The 14,691-nt window shown below is 36.6% G+C and overlaps 1 protein-coding gene across 11 annotated transcripts in view; it reads left to right on the top strand.

Moving 5' to 3' along the window:
* The window catches only part of CHL1 (cell adhesion molecule L1 like), a 202,123-nt gene that overhangs the window by 28,063 nt on the left and 159,369 nt on the right, over window positions 1-14,691 (top strand). For 8 of the 11 annotated variants that reach the window (XM_067043603.1, XM_067043600.1, XM_059075606.2 and 5 more), the window contains exon 2: window positions 12,617-12,696. The exons of the other annotated variants lie outside the window; for them this stretch is intronic. The gene's annotated coding sequence lies outside the window, so the exon portion shown is untranslated. The remainder of the gene's footprint in view (window positions 1-12,616; window positions 12,697-14,691) is intronic. 11 annotated transcript variants of the gene reach the window in all.

Here is a 14,691-nt window from a genome sequence, read left to right as displayed (position 1 = left end):
CTAGAACACAGAAGCAAATTCAGTGGCATCCACTCCAAGTCCACTAAGTGAATAATTAATGCAAGAAATAACCTGAGAATATTACATTTCCTAACCAAAAGAATGTGAATGTCCAAAGTAGAGTTGGCTTCTCTGAAATTAGTCCATTTTCTAGAATATGTAGGTCTCTAGAACCTAATATTTCCTGAAATATTTGTGGATATGGAAGTATTAGAGGAAAGGATTTTTTGCTTGCATTTTCCAGATAATTAATTCAGCTCTCCGCTACTAGTGTCTTCACTCTTGTGGAATTATAAAATGCCTATTGAGATTTCTGTGTGATCCTTATATCTGGGCTCAGATTATACTTTGTAATGTTTCAGGTGGCTTTGAGAAAACAGAAAATAATGTTGACTGCATGCAATTTTAGCCTTAATCTGTTTCTGGTCTTGAACTTGCAAATTAATTACATGCCTGTACCCCTCCTCAGTCCACCGTCCCAGCCTTCCTTAGATAAAATTTCCTCTCTCCATTTCACTGAGGGCTCACTGAGGGAAGGTGCTGAACCCCTCTTAGTGTTTGCTGCTTTTGTTTTGTTTTGCTTTGGATGGATCCTCCCACCCCGAGTTTCTGCCTTATTATAAAGACCTAATAAGGAGCTGTACAAAGTAAGTACTTAAAAATGTGTGCTGAGTGACCCACTGGCCCCTACTGGAGGAACCCTCTTGAACATTATGTTGCCAGGGCTTCAAAAAGGAGCTTGTTTCTGAAGGATCAAAGGTTCGCTTCTTGTATAATAAATACGGAGCATTCGGTATATAATGAAGAGAATAACACATGTCTTTTAAGCTCCTGTATGAGCCCAGATTATGTGAAGAAACTAAGGGAGGTGGTGGTTCTCTAAACTTTTGTGTTATCACGTTAAACAGAAATAGATGAAAGCGAAGGCTTTAAACTGACAAAATCCCAAGTAGGAAAGCTCTGGTCCACAGCTTGCTTACTGGTTCATAACAAAACACCAGCTGATGATTTGGGGAAAAAAAAAAAAAAAAAAAGTTTTCCTTTCACAGTAAAGGATTGAGTTTGTCTTGTGTTATTTTAAACTGTCTAATTTCACAAGATAAAAACCAGTTTTTTTTTTCTTAGCTTAGAAACTGGATTATGACACTGTTGAGAAAGTACTAGAATTGGAATCACAGTATGGTTTCTACACTTGACTTTTGTCACTTACTATGTGTGAAATTAAGGAAGTAACATTGGATTGTATTTTTCCTGATTTATAAATGAACCTGATAAAATTCACAAAGTTATTTCAAGGATTAAATGAAAAAGTCATGTAATGCTATAAAATGTAAGATGTTATATTGTTATATAAGATAGGTAATTTGCAATAAAATTTGATTAAACAATTATGATATATTTTAGTTCCCTATTTTAAGGCTGAACATCCTCTGTTTATGTTGAACTTTATCTTGAGTGGTTTGAATGATCCAGATCAGAGGGGATTTGTTAAACCATTAGAATTGTGTTTGATATATTTAATACATGAATATGTATGTATATTTCTGAAGAGTCCGCTTTCTCCAGATTTTCAAATGTGTTTGTGATTCTAATGGGGTTAGGAATCTCTTAACTGGATAATCATCACTAATTTTCATTTCACATTAATTGGTAGTCCTACTACTATAGGATTGGATACCTGGAAAGTGAATTTAGTATATTGGTTTATATTTACTTAGAGTTTTTGTCTAAGTGAAATTCTGCATTATGTTTTACTATACTATCTCTTTTTCACATTCCCTGGGAGATAAAAATCAATGCAGATTGGAGATCTGAATAACTTTCCCCAATATTTATAAAAAATAAAAAATTACTTTGGTCATTTCCCATAATTAAGGCAGATTTTTTTCTTTCTTTCCTTCTTCTCTCTTTTTTTTTTACAGTAAAACAACCACCATCATCACTACCACCACTGCTGTCTTTTCTTCCTCTTTTGCTTTAAATGTCTTAGGTAATTGCAGATGCACAATTTCATGGAGAACTGAAACAGGCCTAGCCCTCGGTGACCAAATTTGAAATTTTGCAAAATAGGATTGCATTAAATATTTTTTTCTAAATGTTGATTTTTGATATCTTAAAAAGTTAATGTTAATTGAAATTTTCAACCAGAATTGTATCTTTCGACTTTATTTCTTATTCTCTATCACCCCAAAAGTATCTCAACCTCAATGTGTTCGTGTGATCCTTAACTATACTTTCGCCTTACCTAGCCCAAAATAAATTTTATTTTTTTAATTTATTTTTTATTTTTGCTGTACGCGGGCCTCTCACTGTTGTGGCCTCTCCCGTTGCGGAGCACAGGCTCCGGACGCGCAGGCTCAGCCGCCGTGGCTCACGGGCCCAGCCGCTCCGCGGCACGTGGGATCCTCCCGGACCGGGGCACGAACCCGCGTCTCCTGTATCGGCAGAAGGACTCTCAACCACTGCGCCACCAGGGAAGCCCATAAATTTTATTTTAATGAATATTTTTTAAAGCATCATTAGTGATTTTCTATCTCTTCATGTCAGAAATCTCTGATCCCCTTATATTTCCCATTGATTCGCTGATCCATTTTTGGTAGGAGTGGAAGTCATGGCAATCGCTGCTGGTTAACCAGAGAGTCATACTGGGAATTTGCATATTCATCTCTTTAACTCAGAGGTTTGGGCATCTACCTTGTACTGAGCTCGGCGTGAAGAGGCACTGGGGAATCATGGTCTAGGTCTACATATTGGTGGGTTGTTAGAAATTATTAATTTGGTCTTTTGAGTGACACAGTTATGTTTGTATATTATTCTTCTTGCACACAGTTCTCTGGAGCCCTTCATACAGAATTATTTTGAGTTGGTCCCCATTAAAAGTATTTTGAGAGTTGTCATTGAATTTGCATATTTTCTTCTGCATTATGATTAATTAGAATTAGCATTTTATTTTAATAAATTATAAGTTAAATAGTTACTATACCATTTAAAGTCTATAAATAACAGTCGCCTACTTTAATGTCTGAACATCTTATGACATCTCTTTGTAGCAGTTTTAGATTTTTTTTGAGTTTATCAGAGTAACTTTTCCATGCTGTGCTACTTATTTATTTTCAGTTAGGTTTTTGCACTTAGAAATTTTTCATAGAACAAAGTTTCCATTTGCCAATGAGTGTATATAAAATATGATCATCATGTTAGACATTATCTCTATTTTTTAAATAGAAACATAATTTTATTTTTTCCTGCCTTATTGAGGTATAATTGATGAATAAAAATCATTTATATTTAAAGTGTACAACATGATAACTTGATATACATTGTGAAATTATTACATGTTTTTCAGCCTCATCTCTTTTTTATTTCTTCTTTGTCTTTATCTTCAGCTTCCCCAAACTTCATATATCTTCTTGACTCTGCTGTGTTTTCTTAGACTTCTCAGCTGCCTCTCTTGCTTTCCCATACCCACTCTCTACCCTAAAAGTGGAACGCAGTTTCTTTCTTTTCAGCTTGATAAATTGGGCCATTTACTTACCTAGTTCAGATAACTTTGCAGCCTTTGGGAGAAAAGTGTTTTCATTTCTTATCATGTTCATTTTGGTGCAAAAAAATAATTCCGACTATTCCAAAAATATCTATTACATTAGATCATATTTAGTCTCTCCTCGCCCCTTTCCCCCCAAAAGCAATGCTCGTAATTTGATGTATTTGTTTCCAATGTTATTCCCCAGGTAGATATAGATACATATAATTTTTTTGTAAAATCAAGCTCAAACTCTGTATAAAATTTTGTTGGTTTCACCCAATATTATGACATAAGAAGTTTCTCTAGCATTCAATATTCTTTGAAAATACATTTTTTAAAAAACTACAAACTTTTCTAATACATAGCTATATTCTAAGTACTTAATTATTTCTCTGTTTCTGAGCATTTAGGTTGTTAACCAAAATTTCATCATTATAAATTACAGGAAGCAAACATTTTACATTACTGTTTGAGCATATTTTCATATGTTTAATCTAAATCAAGCTAGATTTCCAGTTATGTGAATATTGGCCCAAACATATGAACATAAAAGGTATGTTAGGTTATTCAATAAAGCAAAATGTTCATAATGTTATATATAGCTAAACAGTTTATGATTTTTAGATACTCATTAGTATACATACATACATGTATGTGTGTATGTTTGTGTGTGTAGCTGTACTACTAGTTGAATATCGATATATTAATTGGGGAAGGGAATGCACTAAAATGTTAGTAATATTTATTTTTGGCAGATGATTTCTATTTTATATGTATATATGTGTATACACATACATATACACGTATATGTATATATTTATATATATACACACACATACATATACATTTGTATTTTACCAAATCTCTACAGTGAACATTTATTACACTCATAATAATAAAGCAAAAAACCCACACAGTTATCCACCGTAACCAATTGTCATTTCCTATGAAGCCTTTCTAACATGAATTCATGGGTGAGAAATGAGTTTTTCATGGATGGAGTAGTGAAACCACTTGAAAATTCTTTGTCTCCTAAGATTCCCTGTGATGTGAAACCTTAAGTAGCTATCAAGACTAAAATACATACAGTGCTGAAAACATCTGGGGAAGGTGGACAGATTATTGAAATTTAGTCTTATTTCAAGGGCAGATTAGAGAGTGTAGCCCTGGGTGTGCTTTGGTGAAGCTGAGAGGGAAGTAGAGTCGGAGGTCCACAAGCCAGTGGTGCAGGAACAGTGGAGACCAGTCAGGGGTTGAAAGCTGCTTGAGCAAATGCTCTGACCAAAGCAGCAGGTGGAATGGCTCAAGCAGGAAATTGGGAATAATATCCTGGAATCGGATTTGTTTAGACAAGGTCCTATTTCAGGAACATAGGGCTCCCCATTCATGGGTGTGCCTGACCACAGCACGGGACGCAGAGTAGACAAGTAATACATATTTGAATGAATAAACAAAGACCCCCTTGTGCAATGTTTTGGAACAGAAAGTCCTAATAATAGCCATGTTAACTTCCTTTCGTACCTAAATGTGCCTGAAAGACTCTCAGGCAGTTTCAGTACGTTTTCCAGTGTGATTTTTTTTTTTTTTTTTTCCCGGTACGCGGGCTTCTCACTGTTGTGGCCTCTCCCGTTGCGGAGCACAGGCTCCGGACGCGCAGGCTCAGCCGCCGTGGCTCACGGGCCCAGCCGCTCCGCGGCATGTGGGATCCTCGCGGACCGGGGCCCAAACCCATGTCCCCTGCATCGGCAGGTGGACTCTCAACAACCGCGCCACCAGGGAAGCCCTCCAGTGTGACTTTTAATGGTTTGTAATTCCATTCTTTAATCATGATTTGAAATGTTTGTGTCCCTAAGCCTGAAGCCCTAAAGAAAGAGAGTCTGCTTTAAAAGTGTCCTGATGCTGCAGTAATATCTTTGGCAGTATTTAAGGCTATCAAAATTATAAAGCTGCATTCGGAGAAATGGTTTTGTAACCCTAGGCAATGTGTAAATTATTTCTGCCTTAGTTTCTCATCTTTGGAATGAGGACCTTAAAAACAGAAACTGTCTACCTCATAGAGTTGTACAGATGAAATTAATTCATAAAATACAGAATAGTTAGAACAATGCCTGGCATACAGCAAGCCCCACATAAACATATCCTCTTATTGTCACTAAATGAGTCTTCTTTTGCTATTAACTTGCCCATGATCAACTGATTTGATCAGGCTTTTGTCAAAGGAGCCTCGCTTCTCTGATACATGATATTTTTGTCACATACATTTTGGATCATATATAAAAGCAAAGTGCCCCTCAATCAGTTGTTTTCAGAATTGCTACTGCAAATTTGTAATGGACATTCCTACTACCTTGGGAGACAATCTCCAATTGCATTAGAAAGAAATATAAAAATCAGAGCTAGATCCTGTTTGAGATCTAAAAGGTTATCTATTTGATATATTCTTAACTTAAAACATTGACTTTTTGCTTATTGCTTTCAAAACCATTTCAAAAATGATTTCTATTAATACTTACATGCATTTGACATATTGAGAAGACGGGGGAATGCCCCCGCCCATCCTACTCCAAAGTAACAGGTCCCGTTCCTCCACCTCACGGTTCTGCACAACAAACTGCCTTCAACTCTTGGCTATAGCTGGTTTCCTAGGAGTTTTGGCAGAAAACATCACCTCTGAGAACTTGTCCTGCAGTTTAGTAATGTTGATTCCTACTTTCAGATAGTCAACGGAATAAATTATAGCCACATTTGATTGTAGAGAAGATAGGAGTTAAGTAATTTCCTTAAGGTGACACAGCTAGTAAGTGACAGAGCTCATTCATCCTGGCAAATATTTATTGATTACTTCCTGTGTGCTACATGATGGAGTTGAATCAAAATCCAGAGTACCCGAGGATAATTGATATCATTGGTCAATTCCAGATCCTTGTAGACTAGCCATCTATAGGGAAGGAAGGGGTTCTTGAGACGGTGTATTTGTTCTGCATGATGTTCTCAAATGGTGAAATATAAACCCTCCTTTCTGTGAATAAACTATGAGTTCACTTGCCAAAAATATGACTTGACCTTTCTGGAAACTGTTTCTTTAACATATATGACCTATCATAGTAATAGAATTCTATTCTGTATGAATTACCTCATTTCTGAGGGATCTCCCCGTTTTTAAGTTTTAACAGTCCAAGTTATAGAAAAGATAATTGTATTCACCTCTCCTGCATCCTTCAAGATTTTATTTATTTTGATCTATCTGTTCTGTGTATTCATCTTTACACACTAAAGACTTCTAATCTTTTTTAGTCTACCTTTCTATGTCTCATGATCCTAGGGTCTTGAATATTTTAATTGATCTTCTGTGTACCTCCTTCAACTCCATTATCAGGGAATTTTTTTTCTTGTAATTATAGACTTCTGAGACAAAAAGAAACTCGAAATCACTGTTGACACTCTCATGTTGTCGATGAAGATACTGAGACCCAAACTGGTTAAAAAACTTGCACTTAATAGGCAATGTTAATAACAGAGCTAGGAATAATATTTATTAGGTCGTGAGATTGCCCTGGAATATTCTTTGCTGATTTCACCATATTATGCTATTAGCATCTTTAGGACAGTTGAATGTATATCTTAAAATGTGATTGGACAAAAAAAATGTGATAGAACTTAGAGAAATAATTATTATGGAGTCCTTTTCTAAAACTCATGGCACTTGACGTGAATGATCTGGTAGGGAAGGTAAGCTAATAGGTAAAGGCATGGGCTTGGAGTTACACAGACTGGGTTCACATCTTGGCTCTGCCACTTATTGTGAGTTTGTACAGGCTAACTAACCTATTTGAATTCATTTAATCATCTATAAAATTATGGTCAGTGCTACCTAACTTAGAGGGCACTCTGTTACATAAGATAATCCATAAATTGCTTAGCACAGCATCCAGCATCCAGTATGTCTTCAGTTGTTCCTTAGTAGGGGGGCAATAATTTATTTTTAGTTAACAAATACTAAAACCAATGCTCAGGATAGGGACTCTTTCAGAGTATTCTTCCAGAAGTGTTCGTAGGAACAACTTCAATATCTTCATATTGCTTGTGTAAGGTTTTGCTTGTAAATAATTTCCAAAAGCAAACATTTGTTTGTTTTCATTTTGTTGTGCATTTTTTGTTAGGCATGTTGAAGAATATCTGTTGTGTGTTCATTTCTACTGTACCACCAGCTTATATCCTAGAGAATATTATGTGTATCACATATCACTTTGTTTTTAAAAGGTACTATATTAATTCAACAAAATTGAATCGAGCATCTTGGCACACATTTTTGAGGGTATGGACCTCCAAGATTTGAATCAGGAGCTCATTCATGCCACGTAAACGTCAGTTGATAACAATGTCTTAAGGATATTGACCCAAATATTGACCAGAAGCTGGGGTGCTCTCAGTCTGTTTTATAAATCACTAGAAACTCTCCATGGTTAAAGATTGAGATTAGGTACTTTAAAAAATATATATTTTATTTTATTTATTTATTTTTGGCTGTTTTGGGTCTTCATTGCTGCGCAGGGGCTTTCTGTAGTTGTGGCGAGCGGAGGCTCCTCTTCATTGAGGTACACAGGCTTCTCATCACAGCGGTTTCTCTTGTTGCGGAGCACGGGCTCTAGGCGCACAGGCTTCAGTAGTTGTGGAACGCAGGTTCAGTAGTTGTGGCTCGCGGGTTCAGTAGTTGTGGCTCGTGGGCTCTAGAGCACAGGCTCAGTAGTTGTGGTGCACAGGCTTAGCTGCTCCGCTGCATGTGGGATCTTCCTGGACCAGGGCTTGAACGTGTGTCCTCTGCATTGGCAGGCTGATTCTTAACCACTGCGCCACCAGGGAAGCCCGATATTAGGTATATTTTTAAAAGGAAAAAGAAAAGAAAAAATATCCACTTTATTCCAAATACATACACTACACACATGCACACACACACACCCGCACACACACACACACCCGCCCCCACACACAAAATAGGCATTTTCATTCGATGTACATTTCATAAGCAACCAGTGTTTGACAACTTGACAGGCACTGTGCTTGAGTCTGAGGGAGGCAAAAATTAATAAAACAAAGTGTTTTTCCTGGCCTTGAGGAACTCACAAACTTGCAAAAAAAAAAAAATGCTGTAAAGAAATCCTTTTCTGTCTCATGAGAATAAGGCATATACCTGTCCACACAGGTAGCTTATACAGCAGCTGTGAAGGTGCCTATGCTAGGATGTGGTTTCCACCTATTGGCTGAGTTTGAGCTTGTGGGGGTCACTGATCAGGTGCCCCTCCCAGCCTCATTGCCTACCTCTGGGTGATGATGGAGATCTGTGCTGCCCCTCTGGTCACTGAACACTTTCTAGGTCCCATCCCTGAGCTAAGCGATTTGTACATGTTAGTCCTCTCCCTCAACCCTGTACTTCAAGGTAGATACTATTATCCCTGATTTACCGGTGAGACAGTTGGAGTTCTGAAAGGAAGGTTATGTGATGAGCCTAAGATCACACAGTGAGTAAGTGCACACTGACTTTATTTTTAGCTCCTCTGGCTCTTTTTCCTTATGCTTCCATGTCTCTTTTGCCAAATACAGTGGTTAATGTGCTCCTTCCACCTCTATCAGAGTGACATTCACACCTACGACTGTCAGGTTAAAGAACCGAAGTACCACCAATTTTTGATATGTGTAGCTTTTGTACATTCAATCACTAATTCATCCAAAATGTATTTTTTTTAAGCTTCATTATGTTGCCAGTCAGTGGCACTGGGATTACAGCCACAGTCAGGGTTTGACATTATGGAACTCAAGATTCACTGTGTTAATACAGAGTCGAAGCTAGCAGGAATATTTGATAGCCATTGGTCTCTTGATAATTTTGTCTAGAATGCAGTTACAATTTACATATGATTTGTTGTAAATTCAGTGGTAAGGAGAATTCACCTTAAAAGTATCCTAGGATGGTGCCATGTAGAAAAATTGCATATTATCTCTAAATAATTCTTATATAGCCAGCTGTTCCCCCAGCATTGTTAAGAGATCACCATTTCTTTTGCTGAGCACCTATGAAGTCATAGGTTTGCTTGTAGGGGACACATTGTGTGAAAAATACGATTTTCACATTCTAAATAACTTCAGAGCAGCAAGATGTTCATATCAGGAAGGCATGTAGACCTGAATTCAGCTGATTCAAAGCTCCTGTTTATACCTGCCATGGGTTCACTGTTCACTGGATGGACCCCAATCCATTTTTTAACTGCGTCTTACTTTGAGAAAGTTCTGTTTTTCCCTCTAGTGTACTTTCTCTCTCTTTCTGTTATTTTTTCCTCAAGTGAGTTGAGTTTAACTTAATTAGTTTGATGTGCCTACACTATAGTTTCTTTCAGTTGTCCTGTTTTTTTCAATGAAAAGCAAACAACCAACAAGGACTCAAATGCCCATTTTACTTTACTATGCTCCTAAATACTTCAGATTTCCTTTCAGTGTTCCTCACTCCTCCCTTAACATTTGGTAGGTATGTTTATTATCTCTTAAGTAGAAAAGCTTAGGGACTTTGAAAAATAAACAAGCAACTTTTCTCTAAGAATGGAAAAGAAGCTATTAGTATCTGTGATACTAATATCTGGTGATAAGAGAAAGGGTAAAGGCTTTAAACAAACAAATTCAAAAGATTATATATCCTGCTAAATATAATAAAAGTAGAACCAGAAAGATATTTTCTTAGACTTCAATAGTGTAGTATGTGTGTGTATGTGTGTACCCTTGTCATTATAATATTTGAGCCTATACTTCCAACATATGTATATCCCAAATTGTACAGATTCACAGTGTGGTAATATTTACCGTAAGAAAACAGAAAAGCAGACAGAAATTTAAACGAATGAGATACAATGCGATAGAAATAACATATATGCTCATATATGTGTATATGGATATTTTAATATCAAACTATATGCCTTAATAGATATGTTCAATATCAGTTATACATATATATGTTTTAGTATCACTTGTTGCATTCTAAGCGATTGTCTGCGTACCCCTTTTTGAAGATCATACACCAACACATGAAGGAATGAAAGGAGACCTAATAGTACAGAAATAATTCTTTATACACACCAACACCAAACACACACACACACACACACACACACACACACACACACACAGAATGAGTGGATTAGCAGCATAGAACTTATATCTGCGATTAATGTGAGTACCTTCTCAAGCAAAGTTGAATGAAGCGGATGAGAGCTCAGCAGGCATATGCTGCTGCTGTGAGCATACAAATAAGTTTGATCAGTAGCTACAGTCTCCATGCCTGATGCCAAGCGACTATCTTGAAATTGCTAAGCGAGAGTGTGGATAATTCAGCACAGGTACTGATCCCTGTTGTCATGGGTGTCATTGACAGAGGTAAAAAGGTGAGACCCATTGGGAAGAGCCACCTGCAGTAGCTATATGAGATGGGTGGGTTTTGAAGAGGTGTCTTAGATTTAATATGGGAACCATAAAAGTGGCTCCCTGGCTGTAGAATATACCCAATTTATGACATTCTTTATCACTGGGATAAGTAGAGGACATCGTATATTATATCATTGAACTTTAGCCTGAGTAAATGGGGCGGGACAATCAGCAAATCTAATTTGGAATCCACATGTGGAAACATGGCATTTTTTCTTTTCCCCACTGGGTGACTACTGAAACACAGAGGATGCTGGGTACAACAAATGATGGCCAGTTTTTATATTCCTGTATTTAGAGAAAAAGCTTCTATTAGCCTGTAGACCTCAATAAATACAATTATACTCAAGCTATGTGTACCATGAACCCACTGGTTAGGAGCCATATTAAATGTTTTGCGCTTTGTGAGTCGTCCATAAACAGTTCTTTTTGTTATAATAAGGCAAATTATAACAGTGTCAGAAGTCGACCTAAAGGGATTGAAATGAGGTCACTAAACAGAAGTATACAGGGCACACTCTGTACAGTGTGTCACTTGGTCAATTGGAAAGCAGTGGGGACTCTTCTCATACTTGCCAGGGTGGAATTTTTCTTTTCCGTGTATTGGTGTGAGTTTCTCTCCAGAGGCATTGCAATCTGTTTATAACTTTCTGACAACAGCTTTTGGAATAAGGCCAAAGAGATTGGCAATTAATGCACAGAAAGGAAGTGCGTTGCTTGACTATTTTAGCTATCCTTCTTTTTCTTAAGGCGAAAGATATTGTAGTTTTGTAAGTCTCTTTAATTAGTAGTTTCTACAGGAATTAGTTAGAATTACTAGATGGAATTTAGCTCTTCTGAATGATGCTCATTAAGTTAAGACATGTGGTATGAGAAAAATCTTTGACTTATTTTGACTGTCCTTATGTTCAACAGAAAATCTTAGCTTTTCATAGATGTACTCTTCGGGTGGCATTCAGAAAAAAAGCTTATACATAGTCTTTTAGAGATTGGGAGCCAATCCTCGAAGGATTTGGGAGTTAACATTAAAAAGATTGTACCTACTGGTTGAAACACTTCCTTCATTTCACATGCTGAGTTTTTAAAAGACGGGAGGCTTGATGATAACACACCTGCGTGAGAGATGGCCACTTGAATGGAAGGTTTATGTTAACTATGATTCATAGAGTTCTGATCTTGGAGAGTGCTTCCTGGTAGAGCTCTCATCTTTTTAGTCTCTACAGTTTTATTTTGATAGATTGGTCCCAGCCTCAGACAAAAGCAAATGGTTATTGTGAAAAACAGTTCATGGAGGACGGCCAAGTAGAAATTCGCATAAATTGTGGTCTGTTGCAAAATACTTGAATCTGCGAGAAAAGACACATCAGTAATTCTTTCAATAAGAAGAGTAATTATGTGGCTGTTTTCTGCATCTCTGCCTCATTTATTCATAGATAGAAGTCTAGAGGATGTGTTTTATCCTCAGCGACAGAGCAATGCTATTGTTTAGGAATTTGGGAATTTATTTGAGAGGTGAACAGAAAGAAAAATGAAATCAATTTCTTAAACAGGGAAAAGGTAAAAATTAAAAGTGGATCCTTAGATGGGAATTATCTCTAAAATTACAACTTTCTAATCTGTCTCTAGGTGCTGTAAACTACAAACAATGACCCTGTGTTAATACTGCAGACATATCATAGTGGAACTAAAGGGAACTTAATTTCCTGGTAAGAATATTTTCCTTAATCAGGTGCTTTATGCATTTTGAATGCATTTAATTGTTGCAATGCTTGGTAGAAGAATATAGCCATAGAGAGTGACCCAGGATATGGACCAGATATATAACGTGAGTTGTTTTTTGCTTTTGGAGTTCCATTAAAATGGTTTATTTTTGAAAAAGCAGAATAACTCAGTTATTTTTCTTGTTAGCTGACCTCTGGGCATATTTGAAAGTTGCATCTTGATGGTATTTACCTAAATGTCATTTTTAATAGAAAAATGAATTTCTCCATTGGGATCTGAGCAGGTTGGCTTCTTAGGAGGCTTGAAGTTTTAGTGAGAAAACCTATATTTTCATCAGTCAAACAGAGCTCACCCCTTCATGGTCTGAAGGGCTTTCAGCTTCAGTAACTGTCCCTTGGATTTGGATCAGTGTGAAATCTGACCTGAATCCTCCTTTGGAGCTTTTTCAAATTCTTTGTGCAGTACCAAGCTGAATTGTAACAAATTTCAAAGAGTTTGGAAGAGTGAGAAAAAAGTCTACTTTTAAAGACCAGATACACAAGAATCTGGTTGTGGGGAATCTATTTAGCCGTTTTCAACCTCCATTTCCAAATTCATAAAATTAGAATAATAGTTGTAATTTCCTGTAGGTGTGGGTTAAATCAGATTATTTTGATAATGCTTATTAGCCCTGTGTTGAGTCCATAGTATTGTTCGATAAATGTCAACCCTTACTATCATTATTAGTTTTTAAAGACAAAGTAATTTGAGAAAAAAACAGTATTTTTGATGGAAGTATACTTGATACATAATATTATAGGTGTACCATAGAGTGATTCCCTATTTTTAAAGGTTATACTACCTTTATAGTTATTATAAAGTATTTGCTACATTCCCCGTGCTGTACAATACATCCTTGTAGCTTATTTTATACCTAATAATTTGTACCTCTTAATCCTCTACCCCTTTATTACCCCTCCCCTGACCCTCTCCCCACTGGTCACCACTAGTTTGTTCTCTATATCTGTGAGTCCGCTGCTTTTTTGTTATGTTCACTAGTTTTTTGTATGAGAAGAAAATGGTATTTTTTTCAATGAAAGAATAATATTCTTTTTACTTTCTCAAGAGCACATTTTGTTACCAAAAGAATGTGCATTCCTGTACAATTAAGATGTTTTAGGGTGCGTGCAAAATCTTTCTCTATGCTGGTTGTATACTGGGATCTTAGTAGCTCTAAGGAAGACAATATGGAAAGAGGTGGAACTCCTTGACTTTCTGAGTCCTTGCTAGCTTACCTGCTGCCTGGTAACCAGGAGGGGCCTTCTAAACAAGTGTGGGGCTATTCCAGGAAGAGGTCTATGAGGCAACTGTGTGTGTGTTTTGAATAACTTGTGCTCTCTGTCTCATTCAGTAGATTGATTTTGCTCTTCCACTATATTCAGATCTTCCCTTTGGAACTTGCTGCAAGAGGCTGCTCTGTGCAGTCTTTCTAACTCCAGTTAATCTGCTGCTCTATTAGAAGATTAAAGAGCATTTGCGATATATACTCATATTCTTAGAGAAAACTCTTCCTGAAATCTGATTAATCGAATCCTTTGATGATGATTGGTTATGAGGAGTACATTTATTATGTTAAAACACTTTTATGATTTCATCGTAAATGAATTTCTAGATCCTAAGAAACCTAGGTAAATCTTTTCAGAAATTAAAGGATGAAATACAATGTCTGGGGTATTAAATTTTTTAAAAAAGATGTTAGCATGCCACCATGAGGAACCTTAATTGGGGTTGTGTCATGATGATGTATTAATAAATGTGTCTTTTGACATCATGAAAATGGATGGCAACCTGCAAAACAACTGCTCACTCGTAACAATGCTTTCTTTATTTTATTGAGTTATGTTTATTTTCTTGTGTTCCTCTTGATGATCAACCAAATCATTATTTAATTCTACAAAATAAGTTCCCTTGCCATCCATTTTCATTGTAGAGCTTGAGAA

The sequence above is a fragment of the Kogia breviceps genome, chromosome 10 (genome assembly GCF_026419965.1).
Source record: "Kogia breviceps isolate mKogBre1 chromosome 10, mKogBre1 haplotype 1, whole genome shotgun sequence".
NCBI lineage: Eukaryota > Metazoa > Chordata > Mammalia > Artiodactyla > Physeteridae > Kogia > Kogia breviceps.
This window is presented reverse-complemented; position numbering and strand designations above follow the sequence as displayed.